Raw genomic sequence first — 16786 nt, forward strand, 5'->3', positions numbered from 1 at the left:
TGATCCTCCCTGCTCCACACGATAGGCTGCTCTGACCAGCGTAAATAGCGCAGTACGGCCGGTTCAACAGAGTTCACTGCTTGCTTATGAAGTTTCCGGTCGCGCTTATCCGAGCTAGTTGTGAAAATGTGATACTGCCCATTGTTCAACTGTTTTGGCTGGCTCTGATAACCCGACCGCTGCTACTGCTGCTGTTGGTTGTAACCCCCTTGACCGTTCTGATTATCCTGGTTATTATTACCGCCCTGACTGAAACCTGAACCGGAAGCTCCATCTTGACCCGGCCCATGGAAACCGGATCCTGAGCCACCACCTGACCCACGGTCATACCGGAAGGCATTAGAGTTTTTAAATTCCTGCATAATATAACAATCCTTCCAAAGGTGGTTAGCCGGCGCCTCCTTCGTCCCGTGTTTTGGGCAAGGCTGATTCAGCAAATAGTTTAAGCGATCCGGGTTAGGATTTGGAGCCCCATTACGATTCGCCGCTTTACCTCTGCGCCGCTGACCCTTGTCCTGTGCATTAGTGTTAGCCACAAAGTCCATGCTGCCATCCGCTTTACGCTTGCCTCTGTTTCCATGGCCCGCCGGTTTGTATTGGTGCCCCTTAGAGTTTCTATTCTTTTTTCCCTTCCCTGCTTCGTCATCATCAGTCTCGGGATCCTTGGTACTATCAGAATCAGCATACTTCACTAAAGCGGCCATGAGAGTTCCCATGTCATTACAGAACCGTTTCATACGCCCCAACTTCAACTTTAGAGGCTTAAACCGGCAGTTGCCCTCCAGGATTATGATCGCAGAGTCAGCATTGATCCTGTCAGACGAGTGCAAGACTTCAAAAACGCGGCGTACCCAATGGGTTGTTGACTCTCCATCCTCCTGTACACAAGCCACCAAGTCTACTATGGATTTAGGCTGCTTACAAGTATCTTTGAAATTCTGGATAAACCGGGTCCGCAACTGGGCCCATGAACTGATAGAATTAGGCGGCAGGCTCTTCAACCAAGTACGGGCTGTGCCTTCAAGCATCATGGTGAAGTACTTTGCACACGCGGTCTCATCCACATCCAGCATCTCCATTGCCATCTCATAACTCTCTACCCACGCCTCTGGAGATAAATCAGCGGTGTAATTTGGCACTTTGCGTGGACCCTTGAAGTCCTTGGGCAGGCGTACATTGCATAAAGCGGGGACTAAACAGGGCACTCCCAAGCCAGATGCGACCCCTGGCCCGGCAAAGGTGGTAGGACGAACTGGTGTAAGCTGATCCGCCTCGTTCTGTGCTGCTAAGTCGGCCTCCCTTCGTGCCCGGGCCCGGTCTACTACATCCTGAGCATCGTGAACACCACCGGCCGGGTTATTGCCACGGGCTGCCTCATGGCCCCGTGCATTGCTTGATATGGCCGGTTCATCCAGGCACCTACTATAGCTTCGACTTGGACGAGGTGTGGAACGAATCCGATCGCGGCTGTATGAATATGCCTCCTAATGAATCAAAGAGGTCCGGAGAAGTTCCTTAACCCGACACGTCTCTATCGCTTGCGGAGAGTCTCCTTCTACCGGGATAGCTTCTAATCATGCAACAGCTGCGACAAGATTGTCCATAGGATTAGAATAATGGCCCGGAGGTGTCTGGATCGGCGGAGGAATCACAATGTTCTACCGAGGAGGTTCCATCAGGCGGGGTTGGACCGTCGCTCCTGGCCCTGGTGCCTCGACCCGGTTTACCGCCAGGTGCCCCGGTGGATTACTGGTTCCAGCTCCCGGAGTGTGAAAGAGATTTCGAGGGTCGAACCCTAACGGCAGGCATGATCTGTGCTTCCGCTTCAAGACCTCCTGTGATGCGTTCTGGTCGAGCATGAGCTTATAGGCCTGGGTGTCCAAAGCGGCCCGCTCTGCAGCCATCCTGTCCTTCTCTGCTGCCAGGTCGGCTTTGGCCTGTACGATCTGCTCCCTTACCTTTGCAATCTCCACATCATGGGCATCCTGATCCGCCGGATTGGCCTCTGCCATAAGTGCTGCTAGTGTGTCAAATAGGTCAGACAGAATTTGAACCGGTGGGGCACAAGGCCTCCTGCCCTTGCTGCCGCTGCCGCTGCTGATCCGGAAAGCATTGCTGCTGCGGTCGAAGAGTGATTCGCCGCCTGCGTGCCGGCCATGAATATTCCAACCCGGTTGATCTGATCTGGGGGGTCCGGAACACTGTCGCCATCGGAACAGCCCCTAATCCAGTCATCTTGCAACTGGTACAATGATTCGGTCTCTCCGGTTGAGGATTCGTCGCCCGAATAGACGACGGTCTCGCTACCGTATACTCACTCGTCCTCATGCTCTCCTCCGTAGATGACTCCCACGAAAGCTCGCTTCACGGCCGGTTTAACCTGGGTAGATCTCGCACGCTGAGCCGTCTCGACGAGGTCGGTGCGGATGTCCGGCTCAGGCCCAGGCTCACCAATCTTGCCGATAAACACATGTATGCCACCAAAGGGGACCCGGTACCCGTACTCGATCGAGCCAGCTTCGGGACCCCATCCTGCATCGTCGATGTAGAGCTTGCCGCGGCGACTCTTGGTCATCCGTCCCACAGCATAGCCTTCGAGTCCTTTGAGCTTGCCCTCCAAGATCATCAAACCGTCGTGCGATAGCCCCACGGTGGGCGCCAACTGTCGTGGATTTGTCACGGCAGATGTCCTCGTGAAAGGACTTAGTCGTGGAGCCATCGCTACAGGTTAACTTGAAGGGGTTAAAGCGGACACAAAGACACAAGGGTTTATACTAGTTCGGCCCCTTCGATGAAGGTAAAAGCCTACGTCTAGTTGTGATGGAATTGATGTGGTTTCGATGGCTAGGGAGCAAACAAGCTTCACCTAGGCTCGAGCTGTTGTTGTCTGTCCTTGAACCGCCGCCGGGTCGTCCCCTTATATACATGGGTGACGCCCGTCGGTCCACAGAGTCCCACACCGGTTCATACTCGTATCCCGGTTGGTCTCTCTCTATTCCTAACTTACAATGCAAGTTTACATATCAAGCCGGTTTATGGCTACAGGTCCTAAACCGACTACAGGCCTTGGGCCTTCATCTGCTTAATCACCTTTATACTACTAATGAAGTTAACCCGACCTAGGTAGGCCGGTTCACACCTAGTAGTAATATCCCCAACAGTAGCGGTGAGAGGCCATGTAGGAGTACATGGTCGGTTGTCTCATTGAAGCCGTCCTCAGGAACTGAGTTCCGTGTTTGTGATCCATGAAACAGTTACTACCACGCATTGGGCCCGAAACCAATGGACCCTCTCGGCTTCTTAACCACCCTTGCTCTCTGTCCAGGAGTTGCAACTAGTTTCTGGTGTTTGTAGGATATGTGTTGGAGGCCGTGCGTAGCGCTGACCCTAGGGGTGGGCTATGATGCGGTAGATACACCGTGTCCCGGTGTACTGAGCGCCCGTTTGGTGTCTCGGGAACCCTGCACACATCGTTTGGGGCTGTGAGCGAAACCCCGGCCGGATCTCCTCGCGGATGGAACCCGAATAGGCGATAAACCTAGACTAGAGACTTGAGTGTTTAGGTAGGTCGTGGCCGACACCCACGTTGGGCTTCCGCTTGAAGGTTGCCGAGTACATGTCGTGTAAACGGCGGTAAGTGGTGAGAGCGTGTGTGAAGAAGTACACCCCTGCAGGGTTAACATCATCTATTCGAATAGCCGTGTCCACGGAAAAGGACTTCTGGGTTGCCTGTACAGTTCATAGACAAGTGAAAGTGGATACTCAAAAATACGCAAGATAAGTGTGAGTGCTATGGATGGCGTTCTCGTAGGGAGACGAGAGCGGATCCATAGTGGTGTATTGGTTGGTGAATATGTGGACTCGTGTGCGCCACCTCAAAGAGTCGCTTGCAGTCGTAGTTCAGGATAGCCACCGAGTCAAAGATGGCTTGCTCCAATTAAACCCCACCATCCCCTTTGTTGATAATGATGCATATGTAGTTAGTTCTGATGTAAGTCTTGCTGGGTACATTTGTACTCACGTTTGCCTATTTTATGTTTTTTGCAGAGAGACTTCAGTCTCACTAGTAGTTCCGCTTGGACTTTGATGTTTAGCTTGTTACCTCAGCTACGATCTTGTGCCGTCAGCAGGATCTTGTAGATAGTCAGGCTTCTCAGCCTTTTTCATTTATAGATGTCTGTACTCAGACATGTTAAGCTTCCGCTTGTGCTTTGACTTGTATGCTCTGAATGTTGGGTCATGAGACCCATGTTTGTAATATCTCGCTCCTCGGAGCCTATTGAATAAAATACTTGAGTTGTAGAGTCATGTTGTGATGCCATGTTGTATTTGCACATATCGAGCATATTGTGTGTATGTTATTGAAATGCTTGGTATGTGTGGGATCTGACTATCTAGTTGTTTATCCTTAGTAGCCTCTCTTACCGGGAAATGTCTCCTAGTGCTTCCACTGAGCCTTGGTAGCTTGCTACTGCTCCGGAACACTTAGGCTGGCCGGCATGTGTCCTTCTTCGTTCCTGTGTCTGTCCCTTCGGGGAAATGTCACACGATGAATACCGGAGTCATGTTAGCCCGCTACAGCCCGGTTCACCGGAGTCCTGCTAGCCCAGTGCTACAGCCTGGATTCACTCGCTGATGACCGACATGTTCGATGCTGGGTCATGGATGCCTGTCCCTGTAAGTTTGTGCCACTTTGGGTTCACGACTAGCCATGTCAGCCCGGGTTCTTTGTCATATGGATGCTAGCGGCACTATCATATACGTGAGCCAAAAGGCGCAAACGGTCCCGGGCCAGGTAAGGTGGCACCCGTGGGAATACCGTGCGTGAGGCCGCAAAGTGATATGATGTGTTACATGCTAGATCGGTGTGACTTAGGATCGGGGTCCTGACAGCTTTGGTATCAGAGCCTGACTGCCTGTAGGATTACCTAGCCAAACTGGTCGAAGTTGAGTCTAGAATTTTTTTAGTTATGTAAGGGAATTGATTGTGGGATGGAACGTAAGGCTATTTTTACTCCTTATACCACATGCCCTTCTGATCTGAGTCATCTTATCTTTCCTGCGGGGTTAAGGAACTAGGCTTTCTCTTCTTTCTATCAGGATCACGTGTTACTAATCCGTAGACTTATAAGATTGTTGGATTTAAGCCTCAGTTCAGTCCCTACTACTTATGTATGTTAACTGTTGATCTCGAAACCTTGATATTGTACTTCTGAGTGGCTATGCCACCATTTTTGTAGCATGTCTCCAATCTTTCGAGCATTTACAGCCATTATGCTGTCCAAGTCATCCCGGTTTCTAAATAATCTGATGCAATTGCAAAATCCTTCCTTTTGTTTTCAATGACCTTTCTGGCCAGGTTAACCACACTAAACGTTGAGTTGTGGTATTCTATTACCTCGACATATATGTTGGAGTTATTATTATGACCCTAGGTGTCTTAGGGGATCATCTAGTAATCTAGCCATGATTTATGTCCTAGTGTGATGACTCTGGCCATCATTCTCGAAAGCATCCCGTGATGCAATTTAGTTAGTAGGTATTCTACTCCTGGGTTTTTGAACCCGAGATTCACCCCACTTACTTCATGTTGATAGTAATTGCTAGATCCCTTAGGTTATTAGTAACCTTTGCGTTAGTCCTCGAGGTCTGTGGTATTCCCTTCTTCCAAATACCATGAACCACTTACAGCACATGTTTGTTGGATCAAAAGATCACAACATGAGTGCTCTCGATGAGTTCCCCATTATATGTTGTGACTCTGCCAGTTCTACCTTTCTACATGGGTTATCCGGAAGAAATATTTTGAACTCATTCGACATTCTAATCCATGCATCCACAACTCAGAAAAACATATGTTCCTTTGAGTTGCCCTCTTTAGTTGTCTTCTGACCCTCGTCTATCAATTGATAGTCAAGAGTATGCATGCATTCATTCATCGATGCCTTTTACTCTTGTGGTCCGTCAAGCCATTCTATTCCATAATGACTAGGAGAAACAAACTCCAGTACCTCATCCATATCTAGGATTGGGTCAAAGTAGTTGTATCTCGCAGATCAAAATGCCAACCCAGCTTTTGTTCTGTTCTACCTTGGAGTATTACCATCTTTTATATCGGGATTATTATAGGAATTGCACACCATCCTATGAACTCTTGGTACAGTGATACTTCTTGCCATCATTGTTCATTCCTCGGTTTTCCGTGTTATTGTAACCGGAATGCCGACAAGTGAATCGTGTTGTGTGAAATCGATACTCCTAGAAACTCTGTTGCTTGGTAGTTAAATGGACAATAACCTCATTCTTAACGTGTTGGTTATTGAATCATCACCCTAAGGTTGATTGTGCTACCTAGTCCCTATTTCCGGTGCACTCTTTCAGTTGTTGAGTTAGGACTTTGTCAATCCCTCGCTCATTTGATCATATCGTCTTGCTCCGAAAGGCAAGATTGTTCTCGAGCTTAATAACATATTGGTGGTTCGTGATTCTCTGATTGTCTTCTCAGAGGTATCATTAGGTTGTCACCTGACCGCTATGTTGAGCTCGTGATCAAGTTGGTTTCCTATAAACCACCCCCTTCTCCAAGGATCTGTGTTGGATACCCCTGAGCTAGTTGGTCAAGCTAAATAACAACTTGGAGAGTTGGAAGATAAAAGCTTGTCTAACCTAGTTCATTTCCGAAGGGATATCTTGTGTTTGTATGTTTGTTGTAGAAAGATGATCTCTTCATCGATTGGTCCTCGTGATCAGTTGTTGACCCTATTGTCTTATCAAAACCTTGATTTGAGTGTGGCTATCCTCAAATCAAATCAGAACCAACGGTATTCTTAATGTTGTCTTACTCGTGGTTGATCCCTCGAGCATACACCATTATATCTCTTGGGTCTGACTAATGCTATCGCTTGTTCACATAATTATGGAATTCCACTTACATGGAAACCTGGATGAATTGTTGTTGAACCCATCAGCAACATTTTTATCTTCTCCATGATTCGTGCTGAACATGCAGTTAGTATTGGAAACTTTTATAAGCATTATCTTCATGACCCGCTCATGAAGTCTATGTTCAGATGTAATAAGTGACTGTCTCCAGTTCATGTGCATTTGATGCAAGTTGCCGCCGTGATTCGAGAAAGTCAATGTTGTTTCCTCTGGAATCATCCCAAGTCAGTCATGCACGTGCGAAGTATATCATGGCTTGAGAGATTAGCTACCTCCAATCCATCGGTATTTCCTAGCACACCAAGCCACTAATTGAATTGTTCAAGATAAAGAAGTCTGTTCTAAAGTGAATACTTTAGACTTCCGCGCGGAGACTCCGATATCATTAATGATGGTTCCCAACCAGAACTCGGTAGTGTTTTGTTGTAAGACTACCATGTGTTCATGCTTGTCTAGGACAACATGTTCACATGTTTGTAGCAGAACCAGCTCATCTTTTGGAGCTTGCCGTAGTTCATTCCCCGAGATTCTCGCAAAGCCGTCTCGTCGATTTGTGTTGCAAACTTTCATTTTTCTTTATAGACTTGATGAGTCTAGAATATCCCGACACCAGCCAGATCTGAATCTCAGGCAGATATGATGGTTGGAACGTTTCCCCAAGAGCTATAATATTGATCTCTTTGTAACCCGGTAAAATGGATGTCGTGGCCAACACATCTAGCCGGAAGACCCATTATTGTTGGCTCTTGTTTGAGGAAGTTGGCCACCTCCCCATAGGGATTTCATAGGATTTACTCCCTAGTTATTCCTTATGGATTCTTGAGCTTCCGAAGTCCGACCTTTACTTGATGTTCTAGTTATCAAGCCATATCTATAAATGGGTTGCGCTAGCACATCAAGGAGAACATTAGAAGCGGGGTGCTAAATGTCTCTCGATCGATCATCCAGATTTCGTTCCCTTGGCCTCGCTAAGGTGAAATCTGAGAAGGTGTTATCTCCTTTTGCGTCTGCATCATCCATCACCATTCATCATGGTAGTAAGTTGTGTTGCCAGGATCCTTGACACGGATATTGGTAAAACCTTGATGAATATGGAAATGCTCAAGTTCTTGAGAGCATGCACAAGCACTAGGTGTTATCATCGGCACTAACTAGGATTGCTCCTAGCTTCCTCGGTTATGCTATAAATTTTCAAACAGTGGACTCACTCTTTGTTGTTTAGTTTCTTCCCAGTTACTAGAATCATTCCCAGCATTTGTGTTTTGTTCCCAGCTTGCACCGTCATTGTGCCATCCTACCTTGGGTCCCATCCATCTCCAATGATAAGCAAAATCAACCTTTGTGTTGTCTTCAACAAGGTAATCCAGATCATCCATACTGGTCCGGGTATGTCATTCCACCGAACTCCTCCAAATGATCAATTTTGATTTGCCTTAAGCTGGTATAAAGAATTTCAATGATCTCAGAATCAAAGGTAATTCTTTTTGCCACTTAAGGGGATATTTCTACGAGTCACCCTCCTCCAAGATGTCTTGTTTTGGTATCATGGCAACCCAACTCCTCGCTATGTTGACAACCGTTCACCACCTTCTTAAGCGTGAAATTGTTGTCTACCTAGTGAACCTTCATCATCTGCTTCACTTCATTCCTCTAGATGTGTGCTTCGCGTCTCAGCTCGAGAGATGTTTCTACGTCTCATTTCGGGAGTTGATCTTGTGATCATTAAGATGATCCATCCATGTGGACATGTTTCGCTCTTTTGTCCTCGTGCTGGTTGAAGATCTCGAAAGCAAGTACGTCAAGATCAATTTGAGTCGACAAATCAACAACCTCGAGAAGACAGTTGGATCATGAAGTTTGTGATGCTTAGTGTCCCCATTGCCTTCTTACCTCACGTCTTGAATCTCGGGTCGAGATTCTTGTTTAGTGGGGGTGAGTTGTCACATCCTAGCTAGTCCATGCATTAGAGTGTTGCATCATGTTTACCTTTCATCAGAAATTTGAAATGGGGAAGACAGAACCCCCAGAACCCTCTGAATCCAACTAGGGTTTACTAAAAATATTTTCAATGAACCTGAAATGCCCTTCTAAAATGTTCATCACCTTTGCCTTGGTCCTAAACCATTGTCAGAAGTGATGCACAGATTTCTAGATCACTCTAAGGTCACTGGATTAAATCTCTAACTATTTGAATTTGGGCATTTAAATTATATAAAATATTTCAAATGCTCAAATAATCCCAAACTAAAATGTTCCATGCTGGAAATATTCCAATTAAGGACCAGGTGCAGTTTGGTGATTTCTGGAGTTGCCTAGTTATTTTTAGAAATGCAACAAACCTACAAAATAAAAAAAAAACAGAAACAAAAGAGAAAGTCTTACCTGGCGCCACCCAACAGGCCCACCTGCCGGCCCAGCCCAGCCACCGCTCCAGCGAGCTGCTTGGCTTGGCCAGGCAGGCAGGCAGCTGCTCGACAGCGAGCACAGCATGCGTGCCACGCAGCTTCCCGCCGCCTCGCCGCTCCCCTCGTCCAGCTGTTGACGTGGGACGAACCCTCTCCCTCTCCCCGACCCCGCAGACACCCGCTCCTCCCCCTGGCTCCTCTCTCTCGCCCTCCCCGACGTCGCCCGAGACGTCATCGTCGCCGCCGCTCGCCACAGCCGCGTCCAACGCCGTCCCCACGCCCTCTCACTGTGTCCGGACGGTTCGCCGTCGTCGGCTACATCGACTAGCCAAGCCGCACGACGCCGGAGCCCCTGCATCATCCCCGCCGCCGTCGTCTTCAACCTCGGGCCGCCTAGATCGGCGTTGCTGTTCCGACCGCACCGAGCCCTCCCCGAGCACGCTGACCATCCCTGCGGTTTCTCCGTGAGCTGATGAACCTCCCCGTGCTTTCCGTTTCGCCCCTAGAGTACCATAGATGCCGCGTCTCCTGTGCCCGAACACGCCGCCGCCTGACCTCGTCGCCGGTGCTGCTCCGGTGACCATTTGGTCACGGGCTTGTGCCCGTCACACTCCTCGCGCCGCGTAGAGGCCGTAGGTGTTAGCGCCACACCGCCTAGGCCACTGCAGCCACGCACACGAGCCGGCACGAGCTTCGGCCTCCGCCAAACTCGTCGTTGGCGATGCTCCGGCCACTCCCCGGACAAGCCATCACCACGGCTGGATGCGGGCGAGCACTAGCTGCTCGTAGCTGCTCTCCGCGCAGCAAATGAAGCCCTGTGGGCAAAACCCGCAGCACGTCGCCGCGTCTAGCCTCGCCAGCGGCTAAACGCCGGCAGGCTTTGACCCGTTGATCGGCGGTTTGACCCCGCTGACTTATTTGACTAGGTGGGGCCCTCTGCTAATTAACCTAGTTTAGGATTAATCAAAATTAGTTAGTCTAATTAGCTACTAACAAGCGGGACCCGCTGGTCAGGTTGACCTGGACGCCCCCGTTGACCCCCTGACGTCACTCTGACGCGCTGCTGATGCAATAACTAATTTCTGGATTTATTTTTATTTAGAAAATTCCAGAAATTGTTGCAAACTTCTAAAATTCATATAAAATCAACCGTAGCTCCAAATCAAATAAATTATATACGAAAAATGATCAGAAAAATGCAATCTATCCATCTGTACCATTTTCATGCATGTTAGAACACTTTAACCTTGCTGTTTAGGTGAAACAAGGTAATGCACTGATATGACCTTTTAAAATGGGTTTGCATTTGAATCTTTGGTTCAAATGGACTCATCTCAACCTGTTCTAGCTTGCATTAGCCCAAAACACATTCATATTGCCATGTCATAGCATGCATCATATTGTGCATTGCATTGATCGTGTTTCTTCTCTGTTTGCTGGTGTTGTTCCCCCTCGGTAGACGTTGTACCGACGTTGTGATCGTTGACACTGATGAAGACTCAATGCTATCTTCAGAAGTGCCAGGCAAGCAAAACCCCCTTGTTCATTCCGATACAATCCCACTCTGTCGCTCCTGCTCTCTTTTACTGCATTAGGACAACAACGATTCATCTGTTAGTTGCTACGGTAGCTGAACCCCTTTATCCTCTGCATGACCTGTCATTGCCACAGTAAATAGATGAAACCCACTAGCATGAGTAGGAGTTGTTTGAGCCCTGTTGTGCCTACTCATTCATGCTTGTTTGTCATGCCTGCTACTGCTTAGAGTTGAGTCAGGTCTGATTCATCGGGGATGAATCAGAGGTGTGTGAACATGTCCTACTGTGTGTGAGCTAAGTGTGTGAACACGATTTGGTGAAGGTAGCGGTGAGAGGCCATGTAGGAGTACATGGTGGGTTGTCTCATTGAAGCCGTCCTCAGGAACTGAGTTCCGTGTTTATGATCCATGAAACAGTTACTACCATGCATTGGGCCCGAAACCAATGGACCCTCTCGGCTTCTTAACCACCCTTGCTCTCTGTCCAGGAGTTGCAACTAGTTTCTAGTGTTTGTAGGATATGTGTTGGAGGCCATGCGTAGCGCTGACCCTAGGGGTGGGCTATGATGCGGTAGATACACCATGGCCCGGTGTACCGAGCACCCGTTTGGTGTCTCGGGAACCCTGCACACATCGTTTGGGGCTGTGAGCGAAACCCCGGCCGGATCTCCTCGCGGATGGAACCCGAATAGGCGATAAACCTCGACTAGAGACTTGAGTGTTTAGGTAGGTCGTGGCCGACACCCACGTTGGGCTTCCGCTTGAAGGTTGCTGAGTACATGTCGTGTAAACGGCGGTAAGTGGTGAGAGCGTGTGTGAAGAAGTACACCCCTGCAGGGTTAACATCATCTATTCGAATAGCCGTGTCCGCGGAAAAGGACTTCTGGGTTGCCTGTACAGTTCATAGACAAGTGAAAGTGGATACTCTAAAATACGCAAGATAAGTGTGAGTGCTATGGATGGCGTTCTCGTAGGGAGACGGGAGCGGATCCATAGTGGTGTATTGGTTGGTGAATATGTGGACTCGTGTGCGCCACCTCAAAGAGTCGCTTGCAGTCGTAGTTCAGGATAGCCACCGAGTCAAAGCTGGCTTGCTGCAGTTTAACCCCACCATCCCCTTTGTTGATAATGATGCATATGTAGTTAGTTCTGATGTAAGTCTTGCTGGGTACATTTGTACTCACGTTTGCCTATTTTATGTTTTTTGCAGAGAGACTTCAGTCTCACTAGTAGTTCCGCTTGGACTTCGACGTTTAGCTTGTTACCTCAGCTACGATCTTGTGCCCTCAGCAGGATCTTGTAGATAGTCAGGCTTCTCAGCCTTTTTCATTTATAGATGTCTGTACTCAGACATGTTAAGCTTCCGCTTGTGCTTTGACTTGTATGCTCTGAATGTTGGGTCATGAGACCCATGTTTGTAATATCTCGCTCCTCGGAGCCTATTGAATAAAATACTTGAGTTGTAGAGTCATGTTGTGATGCCATGTTGTATTTGCACATATCGAGCATATTGTGTGTATGTTATTGAAATGCTTGGTATGTGTGGGATCTGACTATCTAGTTGTTTATCCTTAGTAGCCTCTCTTACCGGGAAATGTCTCCTAGTGCTTCCACTGAGCCTTGGTAGCTTGCTACTGCTCCGGAACACTTAGGCTGGCCGGCATGTGTCCTTCTTCGTTCCTGTGTCTGTCCCTTCGGGGAAATGTCACGCGATGAATACCGGAGTCATGTTAGCCCGCTACAGCCCGGTTCACCGGAGTCCTGCTAGCCCAGTGCTACAGCCTGGATTCACTCGCTGATGACCGACACGTTCGATGCTGGGTCATGGATGCCTGTCCCTGTAAGTTTGTGCCACTTTGGGTTCACGACTAGCCATGTCAGCCCGGGTTCTTTGTCATATGGATGCTAGCGGCACTATCATATACGTGAGCCAAAAGGCGCAAACGGTCCCGGGCCAGGTAAGGTGGCACCCGTGGGAATACCGTGCGTGAGGCCGCAAAGTGATATGATGTGTTACATGCTAGATCGGTGTGACTTAGGATCGGGGTCCTGACAGCTTTGGTATCAGAGCCTGACTGCCTGTAGGATTACCTAGCCAAACTGGTCGAAGTTGAGTCTAGAATTTTTTTAGTTATGTAAGGGAATTGATTGTGGGATGGAACGTAAGGCTATTTTTACTCCTTATACCACATGCCCTTCTGATCTGAGTCATCTTATCTTTCCTGCGGGGTTAAGGAACTAGGCTTTCTCTTCTTTCTATCAGGATCACGTGTTACTAATCCGTAGACTTATAAGATTGTTGGATTTAAGCCTCAGTTCAGTCCCTACTACTTATGTATGTTAACTGTTGATCTCGAAACCTTGATATTGTACTTCTGAGTGGCTATGCCACCATTTTTGTAGCATGTCTCCAATCTTTCGAGCATTTACAGCCGTTATGCTGTCCAAGTCATCCCAGGTTTCTAAATAATCTGATGCAATTGCAAAATCCTTCCTTTTGTTTTCAATGACCTTTCTGGCCAGGTTAACCACACTAAACGCTGAGTTGTGGTATTCTATTACCTCGACATATATGTTGGAGTTATTATTATGACCCTAGGTGTCTTAGGGGATCATCTAGTAATCTAGCCATGATTTATGTCCTAGTGTGATGACTCTGGCCATCATTCTCGAAAGCATCCCGTGATGCAATTTAGTTAGTAGGTATTCTACTCCTGGGTTTTTGAACCCGAGATTCACCCCACTTACTTCATGTTGATAGTAATTGCTAGATCCCTTAGGTTATTAGTAACCTTTGCGTTAGTCCTCGAGGTCTGTGGTATTCCCTTCTTCCAAATACCATGAACCACTTACAGCACATGTTTGTTGGATCAAAAGATCACAACATGAGTGCTCTCGATGAGTTCCCCATTATATGTTGTGACTCTGCCAGTTCTACCTTTCTACATGGGTTATCCGGAAGAAATATTTTGAACTCGTTCGACATTCTAATCCATGCATCCACAACTCAGAAAAACATATGTTCCTTTGAGTTGCCCTCTTTAGTTGTCTTCTGACCCTCGTCTATCAATTGATAGTCAAGAGTATGCATGCATTCATTCATCGATGCCTTTTACTCTTGTGGTCCGTCAAGCCATTCTATTCCATAATGACTAGGAGAAACAAACTCCAGTACCTCATCCATATCTAGGATTGGGTCAAAGTAGTTGTATCTCGCAGATCAAAATGCCAACCCAGCTTTTGTTCTGTTCTACCTTGGAGTATTACCATCTTTTATATCGGGATTATTATAGGAATTGCACACCATCCTATGAACTCTTGGTACAGTGATACTTCTTGCCATCATTGTTCATTCCTCGGTTTTCCGTGTTATTGTAACCGGAATGCCGACAAGTGAATCGTGGTGTGTGAAATCGATACTCCTAGCAACTCTGTTGCTTGGTAGTTAAATGGACAATAACCTCATTCTTAACGTGTTGGTTATTGAATCATCACCCTAAGGTTGATTGTGCTACCTAGTCCCTATTTCCGGTGCACTCTTTCGGTTGTTGAGTTAGGACTTTGTCAATCCCTCGCTCATTTGATCATATCGTCTTGCTCCGAAAGGCAAGATTGTTCTCGAGCTTAATAACATATTGGTGGTTCGTGATTCTCTGATTGTCTTCTCAGAGGTATCATTAGGTTGTCACCTGACCGCTATGTTGAGCTCGTGATCAAGTTGGTTTCCTATAAACCACCCCCTTCTCCAAGGATCTGTGTTGGATACCCCTGAGCTAGTTGGTCAAGCTAAATAACAACTTGGAGAGTTGGAAGATAAAAGCTTGTCTAACCTAGTTCATTTCCGAAGGGATATCTTGTGTTTGTATGTTTGTTGTAGAAAGATGATCTCTTCATCGATTGGTCCTCGTGATCAGTTGTTGACCCTATTGTCTTATCAAAACCTTGATTTGAGTGTGGCTATCCTCAAATCAAATCAGAACCAACGGTATTCTTAATGTTGTCTTACTCGTGGTTGATCCCTCGAGCATACACCATTATATCTCTTGGGTCTGACTAATGCTATCGCTTATTCACATAATTATGGAATTCCACTTACATGGAAACCTGGATGAATTGTTGTTGAACCCATCAGCAACATTTTTATCTTCTCCATGATTCGTGCTGAACATGCAGTTAGTATTGGAAACTTTTATAAGCATTATCTTCATGACCCGCTCATGAAGTCTATGTTCAGATGTAATAAGTGACTGTCTCCAGTTCATGTGCATTTGATGCAAGTTGCCGCCGTGATTCGAGAAAGTCAATGTTGTTTCCTCTGGAATCATCCCAAGTCAGTCATGCACGTGCAAAGTATATCATGGCTTGAGAGATTAGCTACCTCCAATCCATCGGTATTTCCTAGCACACCAAGCCACTAATTGAATTGTTCAAGATAAAGAAGTCTGTTCTAAAGTGAATACTTTAGACTTCCGCGCGGAGACTCCGATATCATTAATGATGGTTCCCAACCAGAACTCGGTAGTGTTTTGTTGTAAGACTACCATGTGTTCATGCTTGTCTAGGACAACGTGTTCACATGTTTGTAGCAGAACCAGCTCATGTTTTGGAGCTTGCCGTAGTTCATTCCCCGAGATTCTCGCAAAACCGTCTCGTCGATTTGTGTTGCAAACTTTCATTTTTCTTTCTAGACTTGATGAGTCTAGAATATCCCGACACCAGCCAAATCTGAATCTCAGGCAGATATGATGGTTGGAACATTTCCCCAAGAGCTATAATATTGATCTCTTTGTAACCCGGTTAAAATGGATGTCGTGGCCAACACATCTAGCCGGAAGACCCATTATTGTTGGCTCTTGTTTGAGGAAGTTGGCCACCTCCCCATAGGGATTTCATAGGATTTACTCCCTAGTTATTCCTTATGGATTCTTGAGCTTCCGAAGTCCGACCTTTACTTGATGTTCTAGTTATCAAGCCATATCTATAAATGGGTTGCGCTAGCACATCAAGGAGAACATTAGAAGCGGGGTGCTAAATGTCTCTCGATCGATCATCCAGATTTCGTTCCCTTGGCCTCGCTAAGGTGAAATCTGAGAAGGGTGTTATCTCCTTTTGCGTCTGCATCATCCATCACCATTCATCATGGTAGTAAGTTGTGTTGCCAGGATCCTTGACACGGATATTGGTAAAACCTTGATGAATATGGAAATGCTCAAGTTCTTGAGAGCATGCACAAGCACTAGGTGTTATCATCGGCACTAACTAGGATTGCTCCTAGCTTCCTCGGTTATGCTATAAATTTTCAAACAGTGGACTCACTCTTTGTTGTTTAGTTTCTTCCCAGTTACTAGAATCATTCCCAGCATTTGTGTTTTGTTCCCAGCTTGCACCGTCATTGTGCCATCCTACCTTGGGTCCCATCCATCTCCGATGATAAGCAAAATCAACCTTTGTGTTGTCTTCAACAAGGTAATCCAGATCATCCATACTGGTCCGGGTATGTCATTCCACCGAACTCCTCCAAATGATCAATTTTGATTTGCCTTAAGCTGGTATAAAGAATTTCAATGATCTCAGAATCAAAGGTAATTCTTTTTGCCACTTAAGGGGATATTTCTACGAGTCACCCTCCTCCAAGATGTCTTGTTTTGGTATCATGGCAACCCAACTCCTCGCTATGTTGACAACCGTTCACCACCTTCTTAAGCGTGAAATTGTTGTCTACCTAGTGAACCTTCATCATCTGCTTCACTTCATTCCTCTAGATGTGTGCTTCGCGTCTCAGCTCGAGAGATGTTTCTACGTCTCATTTCGGGAGTTGATCTTGTGATCATTAAGATGATCCATCCATGTGGACATGTTTCGCTCTTTTGTCCTCGTGCTGGTTGAAGATCTCGAAAGCAAG

The sequence above is a fragment of the Triticum dicoccoides genome, chromosome 4B (genome assembly GCF_002162155.2).
Source record: "Triticum dicoccoides isolate Atlit2015 ecotype Zavitan chromosome 4B, WEW_v2.0, whole genome shotgun sequence".
Taxonomy (NCBI): domain Eukaryota; kingdom Viridiplantae; phylum Streptophyta; class Magnoliopsida; order Poales; family Poaceae; genus Triticum; species Triticum dicoccoides.